Source organism: Panthera leo, chromosome A2, assembly GCF_018350215.1.
Source record: "Panthera leo isolate Ple1 chromosome A2, P.leo_Ple1_pat1.1, whole genome shotgun sequence".
Lineage (NCBI taxonomy): Eukaryota > Metazoa > Chordata > Mammalia > Carnivora > Felidae > Panthera > Panthera leo.
The window spans coordinates 122,746,135-122,763,229 of NC_056680.1; the positions used below are offsets into that span (position 1 = coordinate 122,746,135).

General features: G+C 36.1%; 1 protein-coding gene across 6 annotated transcripts in view; it reads left to right on the plus strand.

The window, feature by feature from the left end:
* Positions 1 to 17,095, plus strand: part of BBS9 (Bardet-Biedl syndrome 9) — a 434,296-nt gene that overhangs the window by 38,669 nt on the left and 378,532 nt on the right. The window lies entirely within an intron of this gene.

The window sequence follows — 17,095 nt, forward strand, 5'->3', positions numbered from 1 at the left end:
CACTCTTAAAGGAGGTTGGTTATTGAGAACCACGAAAATAATCTTGGATGCTGATATGTGACTTACAGGGATGTAAATTGGGAAATGATCCAAAGTATAGAAAATAGAAAAATCATATCAAGTTACCATATATTTATTTCTTTCCTCTTTTTGTCATTCCTTCCTTCCTTTTGTGTGTGTATGTGTGTGTATGTATATATATGTGTATATATGTATATATAAATTAGAACTGGTCTAAATGAGTAATAGGGGAGAATGACTAGGTAAGTTTTGATGCATAGATTTAGTGGGTAATTATGAAGTTACTAAGATTGCTGAATTGTACAACTTTGTACATAATTCTTTGTCCACATTTCTCATTATTTCCTTAGGATAGTATGTGGAAGTGGAGATTGAGTCAGAAGGTTATATAATTTTTTTTCCTCAATCTGAAAACTCCCCCCAGCAAATATGATATAAATAAATTGTAAAAAGTACAGAACTTAAAAGGAAGAAAGTAAAAGTGACTCCAAGGTATTCACATTTCAAAATGAAGCCCATTTTCTAAGCCTATCATAACTGTGTGTGCCTAATATGCACTTTTCCAGGATTGAGTGGGTCAATCTTTTAATTTGAAAACCTCCCTAGAGTTGATCTGAATTTAAAAAAGGAAACTTAAAAAAATTTTTGTCTTCTATCTTCCTCTGTATTTAAGATGCCTTCTTGTGGAATTTAGTTGTGGAATCATGTCAGTAGTCCTCAAGAAAGGAATTAGGCAAGAAGAAACCCTGGCCCCATTTTAAACAAATGTATGGGTATGGGAGGGCAGAGTGAGTTTATTTTGCATGTGCACCAGAGTGAACTACCACTAGATGGCAGTCCTGTACAACCTTGGACTTTAGTTGGTTCCTCCTTTAAATAAAGTATGCTAAGAGATCACCAATGGAGGAATTTTGAGCCCAAATAATACTTTGCCTTTTATTAAAAATAAATGTAACTTCTGGGGCGCCTGGATGACTCAGTCCGTTAAGCGTCCGACTCTTGATTTCGGCTCAGGTCATGATCTCATGGTTCGTGAGCTCAAGCCCCAATTGGGCTCTGTGCCTTCAACACAGAGCCTGCCTGGGATTTCTCTCTCTCTCTCTCTCTCTCTCTCTCTCTCTCTCTCTCTCTCTCTCCTCTATCTTTTCTCTATCTCTGTCTCTCTCCCTCCCTGTCTTGCTCACTATCAAAAAAAAAAAAGCATTAAAAAAATAAATGTAACTTCTTCATGTTGCAGAAAAGTAATGAAGTGGTTTTTAAAAATTTTAATTATAATAAGTGATATCTTAGAATATAAATTGAAAATGCTTTCTAGCTGTGCTTCTCGAACTTGAAGTTGCGTTTGAATCATAATGGAATCTTGATAGAAATTCAGGTTCTAACTCTTTGTTTGTAATTGGAGAGTTTGAATTTCTGAAACTTTCTTCGTTGATGCCAAGTCTCAGAGATCTAGAGATATGTTGCTGCTCTGGATCTACCGAGTACTGTTCTATATGTTCTAAGTACTTTGCAGGTTGAATAACTTAAGATATACTAAGCAAGTGGTAGAGGAGAGATTCTAACTCAGACTCTGCTTCTAGAATCTTGTAGTGTTAACCATACTAAACTTCTTCCTTGTCTGGACTGTGAGTAAATTAACCTTCCTAAATCAGAAAAAAAACTTTCCTATCAGAAAAGGGTGTATTTTGGTTTGGCTGAAGTTAGTGCATAACTTTGATTCTTCATAGATTATGGAAAACATATTGAGTAACTGCCGTTTCAGGTACTTGCTTTTTCAGTTTGATTTTTTGGTTTGGTGCTTTGGTTTCTAAGAAAAGTCCTCCCCCTGCTCCACAATAATAAGAGAGGTTATATATGGGAGGGTAATATTTGATTTGAAATTAGCAAAAGAGTCATTACTGTTTTTCTTTAACCTTTTTTTGTTTGCTCGTTCATTAAGAAAATCTTTCAAAAACACCCTGAATACATTTGCAAAAACTCAAAAGTGCATTCATTTGATGCAGTAAGGCTTGGCTTTACCTCAAGCTACATGTAATGTCTATTAATGAGAAAAAAATGGTAAAGAAATAGGAAATCTAGTTTTATGAACTAAAGAATATATGCTTAATATCTTCCATTATTCAGACTACCACATACCATTCCAGAATTTAAGTTAAAATTCTTTCCATATTGTACTTTTTAGGGGAAGTGACTGATAACAAAGACTATATTGGATCCTTTTTTTTTTTTTTTTTCTTACACAAAAGGATGTGGGAGATGTGCTTGGAATTAAAGAATTTTTGTAGTTTCTCTAAATTTAAAGTACTGTTTTGAAAGAATGACTTTGGGTTTTTATAAAAATGGTAGTTTAAAAAAATGGTAGTTTATCTTTGCCTTTTATAATAATGACAAATTAATGCTTGCAAAATTTAGTGAGTGGTATAAGCATGGACAATTAAATTACAGTTTGGAAATATATTAAATTAGTTTTGAAAAGGTGGATTTGAATTGATCTAAAAATATGTTATTAACATTGATGGAATTTATTTGATTCAGTAATTTGAACTCTACTTGTTTTTGAAAAAAGGAATAAAGGATATCCCTGCCAGATTTTCCTCTGCTTTAGTTTCATTATGTTACTTCAACTTCCAATGGTTGTTGATATGGTACTTTACCTAGTTAAGATAAGCTTGCCAATTCAGAATAGTTATTCGGAAAAGGACAAATTAATATTGACTGACAGAATGCCAGTGGTAGAGTGAAGAAAGAATGTTACTGTTTTGAGGTCAACAATTGCAAATACTTAGCTTAGTAAAATAAGATACTTTATCTAGTTTATGTGATGTATCTTGCTACCATCAAGATATTTGAGCTAAAACTTCCTTTTCTCATAATATGATTTAGGGACCTATAGTTAGTTTACTTGCTCAGTTACCACAAATTTGTCCTGTAGAGCTGGGACACGTCGACAAGCCTTATAATGTATATGGCTCTTTCAAGTGTGTGAAAGGGACGTTGAAAAGAAATAGTTGATTTATTAGAGATGTATGGGAACTTTCAGGGACTAGAGAAAGTCTGGTGTTAGTTCTTCCTTGCATCATCTTTCTTCCTCCATCCATCCATCCATCCATCCATCCATCCAATGCGTATTTACTGAGAGTCTTTTGAGTACCCAGGCACTGTACTAGTTTATTGGAATAGAAAGATGAATAAAAGACAGTTTAAGTTCTCAGGAAGCTCACAATGTTGGGTACAATAAAGACTAAGAATTAGCTATGATATAATGAGGTAAGTTGTAATAAAGATGGATATGTACGAAGTTATACTGAAGCCTTGAGGAAGGAGCAGCTTCCTTAGGCTGAATAAATACGTGTGCATGTATGTATTTGTGTATGGGGAGGGCAGTACTTAAAGGTGAGGGAATGTGCTGTTACCTATTTTATTTCAGCTCTTCATTTTTATCCACTTTAATCTAGAGGTCACTAGCCCCAGTTTCCTATAAATGAACAGTTTCATAGTTTTCAGTATAAAGCTTTCATTGCTCATAGGCTGAGCCATTCAGATTCCCTCTGGGATAGTTTGTTCCTCTTGAGAAGATTATTTTTTAGACTTTGGAGCACTTAAAAATTATTTTTGCTTTAAGAAACCTTGGCATTTTCATACTACTAAATGGACTTTCTTACCTATAGTTTAAAGCCTTCAGTAAGGCAAAATTATCTTCTTTCGCTACCAGCTGATTAAAAAAAATTTTTTTTAATGTTCTTTTATTTTGAGAGAGAGAGAGAACATGAACAGGGGAGGGGCAGAGAAAGAGGGAGAGAGAGAATCCCTAGCTGATAGCACAGAGCCCAATGTGGGGCTTGAACTCATGAACCATGAGATCATGACCTGAGCTGAAACCTCCAGCTGAGTTGGACTCTTAACCAGCTGAGCCACCCAGGTGCCCCTTGCTGCCAGCTGATTTTAATGGAGGATATAGTGCTCTAGAGACAGATAGATAGAAACATAGTATGACTCTGTTTATTAAGAATGACAAATTGGGGCGCCTGGGTGGCTCAGTCGGTTAAGCGGCTGACTTCGGCTCAGGTCATGATCTCACGGTCCGTGAGTTCGAGCCCCGCGTCGGGCTCTGTGCTGACAGCTCAGAGCCTGGAGCCTGTTTCGGATTCTGTGTCTCCCTCTCTCTGACCCTCCCCCATTCATGCTCTGTCTCTCTCTGTCTCAAAAATAAATGTTAAAAAAAAAAAAAAAAAGAATGACAAATTTAAGGGTAGGGATAGGAGATGAAGTAACACAAGAGATTAAGAGATATAAATGGAGAGACAGAGCATGTCATGAAAGGAGAGGGAAGAGTTTCAAGAGGTAGGAGTCAGGAGAGTCAGAGGTTAAGCAGCTGGAGTGTTGAAAAGAAAATACTGGGTTTAGCTGCTTGGAGGTCATTGGTGATCTTTGGGAGAACAGTTTTAACAAAAGGATGGGCACACTGGTCCAGTTGCCTCAGAATGAGGACTTCATAGAAAAGAAATGGAAATCACAAAGGAAAGCTGTTCTGTGAAGAGGTAAGAGAAGGGTAAGAGAATGATATGGCCACAGCTGGAGGGGAAAAGGCTTTATAAGGAGGGAGAAGTCTTTGAGGAGGTAGGATGGAACCTTGATCTGATGAACAAAATGCCTTCCATAATATTTTGTTGAAAAAATTAACTTGAATATATTTTTATTTGAAAAATTATGCTGTTTAGAATATGATGGGCCAGTTCTTTAAAATTTTATTTCTTATCACATAATTGGTGCTTTATAGTCATGTTGAATTTTTGTCTTCTCTTCATAATGAATTTGTGGTTTATGGGAAAAAGGCTTTTTAATACTTCAGTAGAGATTATCAGCACCATCTGGTTCTTTCTTCAATTTTTACCCTTCTCTGACATTTTTTGCTTCTTTACTCTAATTTTTTGGCTTTCTTTCTTTCTTTCTTTCTTTCTTTCTTTCTTTCTTTCTTTCTTTCTTTCTTTCTTTCTTTCTTTCTCTTATTTGTCTACCTACCTATCAGTCTACCTATAATTTTACTGTGGTAAGAACAATTAACATGAGATCTACCCTGTTAGCAGATTTTTAAATTGAGGTACAGTTGACATACAATGTTATGTTAGTTTCATGTGTATAACATAATGCTTTGATATTTGTATCTCTTAACAGATTTTAAATTGTATAATATTGCTATTTATGGGCTGCTCTAATTTTTAAAATTAGTTTTCTTGATTATAAATTTTTGGTTTTCATAGAGATGTTTATATTTTGAGCTTACTGGGTAATAGACAACTCAAGATTTAAAGAAATGTTACCATAAAAAACCAATACCACTCAATTTCTGTATATGCCACTATTTTGCTTTTCCATTGGGTGTGCTTCTTTTCACTTTCCATCCTTGCCTTTGGTTAACTAAAGATCCTTTTCTTTTAAAGATTTTATTTTTAAGTTATCTGTACAACCAAAGTGGGGCTCATACTCCTAACCCTGAGATCAGGAGTCATGTGCTCTACTGACTGAGCCAGCCAGGTGCCCTGATACTGAGGATTCTTTTGACTGCAGTTGACAGTAGGCTCATGCAGGAATAAGAAATTTACTGTCTATCACCATTTGGGCCACCAATGTGATTAGATCTGTTTTTTTTCTTTTCATCTTTTGCTTCCATTTTCTTGCACAAGCTATTTCTTCCCGGTTACAAGATAGCTACAGCAGCTCTAAATCTTCTTAGATTCTAGTTCATGTGAAAAGTGCCTGCCTTTCTTCCAGAGGGCTCAGCAAAGGTCTCTTTCCAACTCCGTGGCTTTGGTTGGACCATCTCTGAATCAATCCCTGTCACTAAAGGAATGCAGTTAAACTTGGGTCTGAGCTAAGTATGGGAGAGGTAGGGCCATTTCTGTTAACCATTAAGACTAAGTGTGGAGAGGGGTGGACCTTTGGGGGAATATAGGTGAATAATCAACTGTGGTGAGTTTGAGGATTTTGGAGTTAATCAAGGAAAAAGGCATGACTATGAGATGTCAGTAGCCCACAGTGAACTTTATTTGGGTGTTGCTTTGACAAGATTGCATTCAAGGGTAAGTCCTTAACAGCAGGAGATTTTCCAGAGCCCGTGGCAGGGGACCACCACCTATAAAGGGAAGCAGGCAAGGAAACTCCTTGGGGAGAGGGATTTCTGAGTGGGGCTGTATGTCTAGGTGATAATCCTCAGATACAAGATGAAGAGTCTTGATCAGGAAGCTTTGGAGGGCAACAGTGACTTCTGTAGCTCCAGGATTTGTCTTATCTATGGCTAGTAAATGTTGGTTCATTTTTGCAGGGTATGCACTGCAGGCATGCTATAAATGGCTAAGAATATGCTTATTTGGTCTATAATTAAAGCAACTGAAGGTGTAAAAATTAGAGTTTTGCATCTGAGGGCTTTGAGTTCACATTCATGACTAGCCTGCTGTGAGGTACTAAACAAGGGGCCAATCAATGTATAGCGGCCACCTTTAACCAATGTATGTAACATTAACTGAATAGGGCAAAATAGGTGCTGGGGAGCCAATACACTGTAAATGTCCATCTTCCTTTTGCCTTCACATTCTCTCCTAGAGCCTTCCTGGGGTGCTCCTTTAGAAGTGACAGAAGAGGCAAGCAGTGGTGATTTGAAAGGTGTATGTGGACTGGAGGAGGCAGGGGATGAGCAGTTGAAGAGTGCTCTGCTTTGGGCTGCCTGCAGTCTCATTCTGGCCACACTGTAGGGGATAATTGCTCCGAATGTTTGTTCGTATTTAGAGATTTGTTGCAGTTTCATTTAATTGAATGCATTTCAAGGTCATTTGTCACGTTTTTAATTCTGGGTTTAGTCCATGTTAGATTTGGTGGCATGTTCCAAGTTCTTTATAGATAAATTGAAACTCGAAATGATGTAGGGCATGATTTTTACTTCATCTTTTTCTCTTTCAATGCTCTCCACACCAAAATGTGTATACTTTTATTATAAAAGTAATCATGTTAATAAGGGAATATTCTAAACATATGAACCTGTAGACAGGAGAAAAAAATGATTTAGCACTATCTCCTAAATAGAACCACTGATTACATATCAGTGTAGACTATAACATAGAATATTTCAACCTTAGTTAACCCAGAGTAATTTTATATTTCTGGAATTTAACTATCTCACCATCAAAATGGCACTATCATTGAAAAAATATGTTTATCATGGGAAGTCTGGTGCTATATGATATGGGATGTATGTAAGTAATGGCAATAAATTTGTGAAATAGACATATTTCTTAGCAAAGCTTTTACTTCATATGACTATAATATCTTGGAGTCAGTTGAAGAATTTATTAAATATTGGTCTTCAGTTTGTATCAGTTGAAAACATGATGGATTTACTAGCAAACAGAAAAAATCCTCATATTACTTGTGTTTAGCTATAAATGGAAAAAATAGCATGGTATATGATATTCCCAAATATTTGGTGATGGATATATTTCACCTGTCAATTATTTTTTTTAAAGTTTTATTTATTTATTTTTTTTGAGAAAGTGAGAGTGTGAGCAGGGGAGGGGCAGAGCAAGGGAGACACAGAATCCGAAGCAGGCTCCAGGCTGTGAGCTGTTAGTACAGTGCCTGACGAGGGGCTCAAACCCATGAGCTGTGAAATCATGACCTGAGCCAAAGTTGGATGCTTGACCAATTGAGCCACCCAGGTGCCCCTCAAACTGGCCTTTCCTTTAAAATGGCAAATAATTTTTATACAGTGATTTTAATTAATCAATTAATTGATTAATTAAAAGTGTTTATTTATTGGGGTACCTAGGTACTGACAGCTCAAAGCCTGGAGCCTCCTTTGAATTCTGTGTCTCCCTCTCTCACTGCTCTTCCCCAGCTCACATTCTGTCTCTCCTTCAAAAATAAATAAACATTAAAAAAAATTAAAATGTTTATTTATTTATTATGAGAGAGAGAGAGAGAGAGAGAGAGAGAGAGAGAGAGAGCTAGAGAGCACAAGCAGGGTAGGGGCAGAGAGAGAGAGAAGGAGCGAGGAAATCCCAAGCAGGCTCCACGCTATCAACACAGAGCCCAAAGGAGGCCCAAATTCACGAGGGGTGAGATCATGACCTCGGTTGAAATCAAGAGTCAGATGCTTACCTGAGTTACCCAGGTGCCACCATACAGTGATTTTAAACTTCTGCACATTTTATATTCTGGGGAAGCCCTCTTGAGCTGCACATAGCGTATATCCAGTCACAGCTCAGGATGTCTGGTAACAGTGTCTGCAGGAGAATGGGGAGTACCCTGTATCAGTACTCCAGGACTGATGGGGAGTATCCTGTGTCAGTACTCTGGGACTAATGGGGAGCATGTATAATAGCACTTCTGCTAGTCATCAATGCCTTTTGCTTGTTCTTGCTACTTTGCCTTTTCAGGTTCCGTTTTCAGCCTGTATACTTGGACCATCACTTGTAAATGACTTTGTTCAATGAAATTTGAGATTTCCTTACATGAAGTCATCCCTGAGGGTCTTTTTGGATCTTTTCCTTTTACATCCTGGTCATATTATGTGGATCATCCACTGATTATTTGAGATTTGGTAGATGACACCATAACCATGGTTCAGTTGATAACAAATTGTCTCTCAATTATGATAATGTTGTATTTCATATATATGTATATATTGCTAGGGTTTTGTTTGTTTCTGTTTGTTTCAGTTTTGCAGCCTCCTGTATCACCCTGTCATTGATTCTTGTTTTGTTTAATTCATACATTTATTAAATTACTCAGTAGTGTGAAATGTTTTCAGAGGACTTTCTTCTGACTCTAGGTTTTGTTTTCTTTCCATGTATTGTTTGTATGTTATCTCTCTCTCTTACTCTCCATGCTATTTTCCTATACTGTGTTTGTGGATTTACCAGGCCAATCTCTTTTTATCTTGCTCAACCCTAGCCTGGTGGCCAACTCTGTCTGGGCCAGCTTGCTTTTTATGGTGCTGGTGAATTTTCCTTCCTTTTGCTCCCAACCAGTCAAAGACAAGTTTGCTTTCCTTTTTCACACCCTGATTTGAGAGCTATATATTGCTCAGTGTCTCTGCCTGCTTCTTGTCTGTGGGGGAAGTATGGATGGGAGAGGAGGTGGAGTGGGTATCTGTGGCTATGGAAGCCTTCCTGGACAATCTGGCTTCAGCCCTGTCTTTTGTGGTTTTCTGAGGTATCTTGAATCACTGTTCCCTCTACCTGGACGGTCTGTAACTTGTTATCTTGGAAGGTAGGGAGGATGTTCTCAGACTTTGGATCTTCTCTGTGGCTTCCTCACCAGGTTTCCTCAGAGTCAGCTCCATTTGCTCCTTCTTCTGTTTGACTATCTCACCAGGCTCCATTTCCATTCCCCCCTTTCTTTCTTCCTATCACCCCCTTCCCCCTTTTTATTCTGGTTCCTTGTGGGTGTGTGTGAAGCCTCATGTGGCATTTCCATCTCTAGCCTGTCTTCCACTCCTCATCATTGCTGGAGATCTTTAGCCTGGCTGCTGTTTTTATGGTCTGTGGCTTTTATTGTTACCTTTATTTTTTCACAAAAACACCAACATGGTAAAATTTATTTTTCTTATCTCGTGGACAGGGACTGTAGTGAAGGTAGTTGTTTTTCTGGGCATTTTGATTTCTCCAGGCTATCTACATCCCCTCTGGATCTGTCTTTCTCTAAATTAGAGAATTTTAGTAAGGTTTTCAGAATTTTGGTTATTCATGACCTCATCACCCCTCCTCTTTAAGTGGAGTCTAGTTAGCACCTTCACAAAATGCACAAAGTCTAGCCCTGAGGATTCTTGGAAACCTACTTTTCTTGATGATCATCATTTTTTGAAGATATGGGATGAGGTTGGGTCTTTTCCCTTGTTTCACTGCTGCTGGTGTATATTTCTTATGCTTTGTCATTGGCTTATTTACTTGTTTGTTTAATCCACAGTGTTATATTTTTGAAAGTGTTTTTTGAAAATAGTCCTTGGGCTGCCAGATTTGAAAAATGGATGTTTATCATAAAAATTCTTGTGGATTCAACAGTTCAATTGTTTGGATGATGCTGGTAGACATCTGGATAGATAATCTTTTATTTTTATGGTGTGAGCTATTTATTTAGTACAGATTATTTTTTGTACATGATGTGAATGTCTTTTCACCATATTATTCTAGGGTTTTATGTTGTGTGTGTGTGTATGTGTGTGTATTTTAATGTCAAATTGTTCCTTTCCTGTATAATTTATTCTGTTTCCTCTAAGCTTAGAAAGTTCTGTCATCAGAGTTTTAATGTTTTTGTCTCCTGTGGATTGATCTTCTAGCAGGAATGTTTATATTTATTTATAGAGAAGACTATGTGGAGAGAATGCTACTGTTTATTATCTCCTATATGTTGTGCTATTGTATTTAACCCTGTAAGATAGGTAACTTAATAATATTTCCCACATTGGGAAATAGAAACCCAGATAAGGTAAAGATCTTGCTGCAGATCATACCTGGGCATAGAGAGGCTTTGAATCCAGAGTTGTCTGATTCCAAACCCCATGTTCCTTGTAATACATTACCACTTGTTCGACTGCCTTCCAAGTCAGAAAGAAGGTCTGTGTGAATTCTTTGAGAGGAAGGAGAGGGTGGCTTTTCTGTAAGCTTAATGAGGGCAGAGACCATTTCTTTTGTTCATCATGTGCTAATGTCTTGTGCAGTGCTTGGCACATAGTGGGATTAGTAGTATTTGTTGAGTGAATGAACCAAAATAGACATGTGGTTGGGCAGAACTGATGTTATACACATCAGGTTTTCAAGGTTACTTTTCAGAAACAAATGTTACCACAGTGCACTCATTCTAATCAGCTTCTGAGTTTTGTTTTCTTCTTTAGCAAGCACTTGTTGACTAACTGCTACAGTGCATGGGTTATAGTAGTTACTGTAGTGGTAAATGTGGAGGTGATTACTTGGGCCTCCTGGATTCACCTTTACACAAATTATTTCCCCATATGCCAGTGAGGCAGTATTTATACCGGCCAAGCTTACCAGTAGAAATACTGACCTTTTTCATCGATTTGGAGTTTTGTTTCTATACATTATTCATCCTTTTGTTATCAATATGTTTTTTTTTGCATAAAATGTGATATTCAGGATTATTGAGTATTAATGATAATATTCACAAATCAAAAAAGGTTTTGGTTTTTAATAATTCTTTAAATTCTTAGAAATTTAGCGTAACAGACATTTCTTTGTGTCTTTAACCCTCTTTATCTCTCTTCTCTCTGTGCCTGTGAGAGCTTATTTTCCTTGAATTCTTCCAGTTCTCTTATTTTACTTTGCTTTTCTTCACCTAATGAAACTTCAGAAAAGTAGAATTTTTATCAAGGAAAGTTTAAAGTTAGATTGTGGACATAATATGGGCATGGTATGTACTATAAAGGTCTGATAGCACAGTAGTCCCACATTTGTGATTGAAGTGGAAAGAAAATGCTGTATATAAAAGGTTCAATATGTTTGGATATAATTGTCAGTAAAGGAGGTGAACAGATTTTACTAATAATATATACGAGCATGGTGGAATACTTTTTAAATTGTCAAATGACTTCTATAAGCTTGTATGGGATTATATTGTCACATAAATAAAAATTCATGCATTCTTTGGAATAAAAAGCCCGCCAAAGAAAACAGTGAACTGAAGAATAAGTAAGTCACCTTTTGCCTCATCTTGAGGCAACCCTAGATAATCAGATTCTCAGCCTTCAAATAACTTCTAATTGTCTAAACTGAAGCTTTTTTTCTTGTCTGCTAAGGAAATGTATTAGTGGCCACATGTGGTTGCTGAGAGGCTGTGCTTCCCAAAGCCGTCTGGATTCTTTGATAGTCATCCAGAGAGTGAATTGATATGCTCAGCTGGGGTGAATGAATAGCCAGAACACAGTCTTGCTTTTTTGTATGGGTATATTAGTGCTAATAAAAGATTAATGCTATTTTCCTTATAGGGAATCAACAGATAATGTTTTGATAACCCTTGTCTCACCAGTGAACCATATGGCCCTTATTTTCTAACAGATATGGTTGAAATGTTAGAGAATAATGTTAGAAAAGGATCCCTATGGCGTGCTGGCTCCTATTCCTTGCCTAAGCATTAAAGTGTAGGTGTTTTATAATATTGGAGAACGTCCCTCATTTGTTTTTAAGATCCTTTATGGATCCACAGTGAGAAGTCGGAAGATCAAGGGGATAATAGGATTGATTCTCATCCTGTGCTGGGTTTTCTCATATATATGGTATTCATTTATAAAATCTTTGGTCCAAGACCCATAAAACAATGTTACTTTCAAATAGCGTCTTCCTGTATATTACATTGTATAAAACCTTTAGTTCCTGGGGGAAAGTTATAAAGAGGGTTCCCTGTAGTCTGCAAATTCATTTTTTACGTGATCATTTAAAGTTGTTACTTTTCCTGAAAGGTGAATTCTGATTCCTTCTATATATATATATGCTATAGAAATTGGTGGTTAAATGTCTCCTTGCCTACTGTGGCTAAGAGGGGAAGGGCTAAAAAGAATATTTTAAGTTTCTTAGTGTTGTTTGAAAAAAATAATAATTTCTTTCATGGTGGCTGAATGCCAAGGCTGGAAAAGTGTTATGGAAATGTTTGTGGTCAGGACTGCCTTTGACGAGAGAAAGGTTAAATATGGTAGTTTTGATAGGATTTGACAGCCATTTTTGATATCTATATATATATGTTTCATCATGATTCCCTTCTTAACAGTGGAGTAACTGAGCTATTAAATATTTTACTCAATCGAGAAGGAAAATGATTACCATAAAACTACTTTACTTAAATGACACTATGATATAAAATGTTCCAACAGTTTAAAATATTCATCTACAAAACTTATTGCCATGGGAAATGAACAATCCTCCTCTACCCCCCAGTCTTTCTTGAATTAAATTGATTCAGTAACCCTTTTTCATTCTATCTGGCAACTCTTGCCTGCAGATTTAAATTCTAAAACACAGGGTAGAGATATATGTTAATGCTTAATATGAAAAACAAATGTTTTTTGACTACTACCAGGTTAAAGTTATTTTAAGAGTACATTAGTAGTACTCTGGGTAGAGGATATCTATCTATCTATCTATCTATCTATCTATCTATCTATCTATCTATCTATCTATCAATTGACATACGTGTGTGTGTGTGTGTGTGTGTGTGTACATATACGCAATAATATATGCAATAAACTTTAATTAGATTATCTTTTTGATGTACCTTTCGGTGGTTTCCAGTTTTCTACTAATGTGAATAAAATTGCTGTGAACATTCTTATATAATTCTTTATGTGGACAGTATAAAAATTAGGGTGTTTACATATGTAGGATGATATAAAAATTACATTGCTAATTTTTTTCAATTTTTTCACTGTTGTAAAATTTTAAGTACTCAAAAATAGCAAGAATAGAGGTCTTGTATTAGTGGGCATGCTTTGCATGGAAAAATGGTATCATATGTAATACTTCTTAAACTTCTAAAGATCTAAAATTTGCACCATCAGTATTTCATACAGTACATAACTTAAGTCACTTCTGCCTAATTTAGAATATCAGAAATGATAAGCTTGGTATATCAGAATAAGTCCTCCCATATTATATTAATTTCAACTGTATTTCTGCCTAAGCTAAAAGTAAGCAGGGTTTTAAAGCCAAATTTCCTTACATTGAAATTTGTGAATAAGAAACCATTTCTAGATCTTTGCTAAAATAAGACAGTATTATTTAATATGGAAACAATAACTGAGAAACTAATTTGGAAAGTTATATTCATGATTTTAGAGTACTATGAATATAAAATGTATGGGTGGAAAATTAAGATTTCATATGGCTTTTTGCAGCTGGTTGATTAAGTCCTATACAGTTCATTGTCTTAAAGATGAAATTTGTACAAGGTTTTGGAAGGCAGGAGTTGTATATTAAAAGTTCTTGTTTCAAAGGTAGTACAAACTGGTTTTTAACAATCTATCATCTTTCATTTACCAAAGGAAATATGTAAAAAGAAAAGGAAAAGGTTCAGTGGGAACAAAACATTGAGATGATGAAAAGCTACATGGAAAGTAAAAAGACTTTAGAAAGACTACTAAAATGAAACTAACTTTTTTCCTCAACAATCTGTCTGAATTCATTTTGCTTTCATTATATATCTAGCCCGGAGGCAAAGTATGTTGAGCATTACAACAAAGAGGGTGTTATAAGGAGGGCTTTAAAAAAAATAATAAAGTATAACATATGTGTAAACCATGCAACTTTGTAACAGGAAACTTTATAATAAGGGAGGACTGTGCTTAGCTTTTCCACAATTTTGGAAGAATGAGTTTTATTAGGTGTTAGACAAAGAAATTATCAACTGACTTTTATGCTGTAAGGTTGAAAGATTTGTTATGACCATTCCTAGACTTTAGCAGTGGTTTTAATGTGGGTCCTGATATATTAGAAACAGTGCCTAGCACTGTTAATATGTCTACCGTTGCTAGTTCTCTTAAGGAATATGATGTTTAACTTTGGCCTTTCAGTGAAAGATTATTCAAAATCCTGTTATTCTGTGGTTTTTCTCAGCAGTATTAGGCTGTTCTTGAATTGATCAACACATAATATAATTTGGGAACCCAATCAATGGTTCTTTTATTTTTGAAAGATGGTGACAAATTCTTTTGAAACTTGGGAAATTGGCTCCATCATTCATCCCTTACTCTTTGCTTTTCCTGCCCAACTTCCTAAAAACTATTGTTTTGATGTCAATGTGTAGAATAGATTATCTATAGGGGAATCAGTGTGTATTAATTATATTGGAATAAATGTAAGCTTGACAAATGATATGAGTTAGTAGGCACTGTGCCTAATAGGTTATTCAGTTAATGAGGACACTAAAATTAGGGACCTCTAACATGCCAGAACCATATTTCTTGTAAATTTCCCCCAGTTTTGAGATTAACTGGCAATGGCTATATTTTTCTGGCTTTTTAAAGTCTAATATATTATGGTAGAGTTTTAGGATTTATATAGTGCTTATTATAGAATAGTTGAGCTCTTTGTATTTATCACACTGTTATTGAAGTGAGCTAGAGGAGTAGAAATAAGTCTTTTACCTTTTGGTTTTTCAGTAATCTATCTTTTAAAATATTATTCCATACTCATTTTCCTGTCTTCTCTCTCTCACTTAAAAATGATTACATACCATGCACATTTATGTACTGTTTTCATTGAAGGCGGGGGACTTTAATGACACCCTTTAATATCCAATCCACTGCAGGGATGTTAGAAAATCAGGGTTGAAGTTTCTAGGTTTAGGAGAGAGATGTTAGAAGTATGTTAGCAAGATATATTATTACATATTTAAAAATAGACCATTTATTTTAAACCTTGTAAGATCACAGAATAACTTTTAATCATGTGCAATTCATTTGACAAAAAGTTGAATAGTACAGACAAGCTAATGAAGGCATCATTTCCCCCCACCCCCTGCTTTTTTTTTTCCTCATGGTTAACTCTTTATCTCTAAATAATGTGATTACACCACTGTTATTGGATTCATCATATTTAGGTTTTGTCTATTGATGTACCACAGTGATCAAGAGTTTTGGTTAATGACACATCCTTTTTCGTATCCTTTTTCCAGTTAGATCACTATCTAATTTCCAATGCTGCTCTCACTTCAACTACAAACAGGATACTCAAACTCCTATTTCTTTTTTTTGTTGTTGTTGTGTTAAAAATTTTTTTTATAAAAAAATTTTTTTTAACATTTTATTCATTTTTGAGAGAGAGAGAGAGAGAGAGAGAGAGAGAGAGAGAGAGAGTGAGAGAGTGTGAGCAGGGGAGGGGCAGAGAGAGAGGGAGACACAGAATCTGAAACAGGCTCCAGGCTCTGAGCTGTCAGCACAGAGCCCAACGTGGGGCTCGAACCCACAAACCGGGAGATCATGACCTGAACCGAAGTTGGCACTTAACTGACTGAGTCACCCAGGCACCCCAAACTTCTATTTCTTACTCCATCAGCTTTCAATCCCTTGATTCCACATTTTGTAAAACGGACACATTAGCTATTTTATCTATACCATTATTACTGTCTACCTTAAGTCTCTCAACTTCTGTCAACTCCACCTTTATTATTCTTGCTTTGTCAAGAGTAGTAATATGTACCTACTGGTCTGTAATTACAACTAAATCTTCTGTGACTTCTCTATAGATGATTCTAAAAGTTAAAATACATACTTTTATGTATTTTATGTAAATATTGTTCAGTATAGTATACCAGGATCATATTTCCTTCTTTATGATTACAATGTCCTGTGCTACTCAAAGGAAAATGTTTTAGGGGATTCTTTTTAAAAAAATCCTACATTTCACTTCATAGCCTTGTAATTTCTCAAGTTTTCTAGGTTTTCAGTCATACTGTTGAATTTGGATCTGTCAATTCCTTCTGCTTCCTATCTTCCTGTTATCTGGAGGTATGAGATTTTTCTTTCCCCAGGTTTTTTACTTTTGAATTATCTAATTTTGTCCTGGAGTAATTTTTATTTGGTGGTGGTGGTGGTGGTGGTGGTGGTGGTGGTGGTGGTGTGTGTGTGTCTTGGGCTTTTCTTATTGCTGGCCTTCCTCAAATATCTGATTGTCAGTTTTTCTTTGAGGGCTAATCAATAGAAAGACTAGGTACTATGAAAGTTGGGTTGGGCTTTTGACCAGCTGGCTTAGCTTTAAAGTGAGGGGATGAGGAGCTAGTTTAAATTAGGGATCTTCAAATGTCAGAATGAGGAGAAAAGGCCTATACATTCACAGGAACTAGCACCAGTATTAGTTACTATAGTTCTTCTCAGACAGGTCAATATTTCTTTCTTTCTTCTTTTTTTAGGTTTATTTATTTATTTTGAGGAGGGGGGAGAGCAGAGAGAGATGGAGAGAGGGAATCCCAAACAGGCTCTGCGCTTCCAGTCTAGAGCCCCATGTGGGCGGGCTCAACGCATGAACTGCAAATGAGCCAAAATCCAGAGTTGGATGCTTAACTGACTGAAGCACCCAGGCACCTC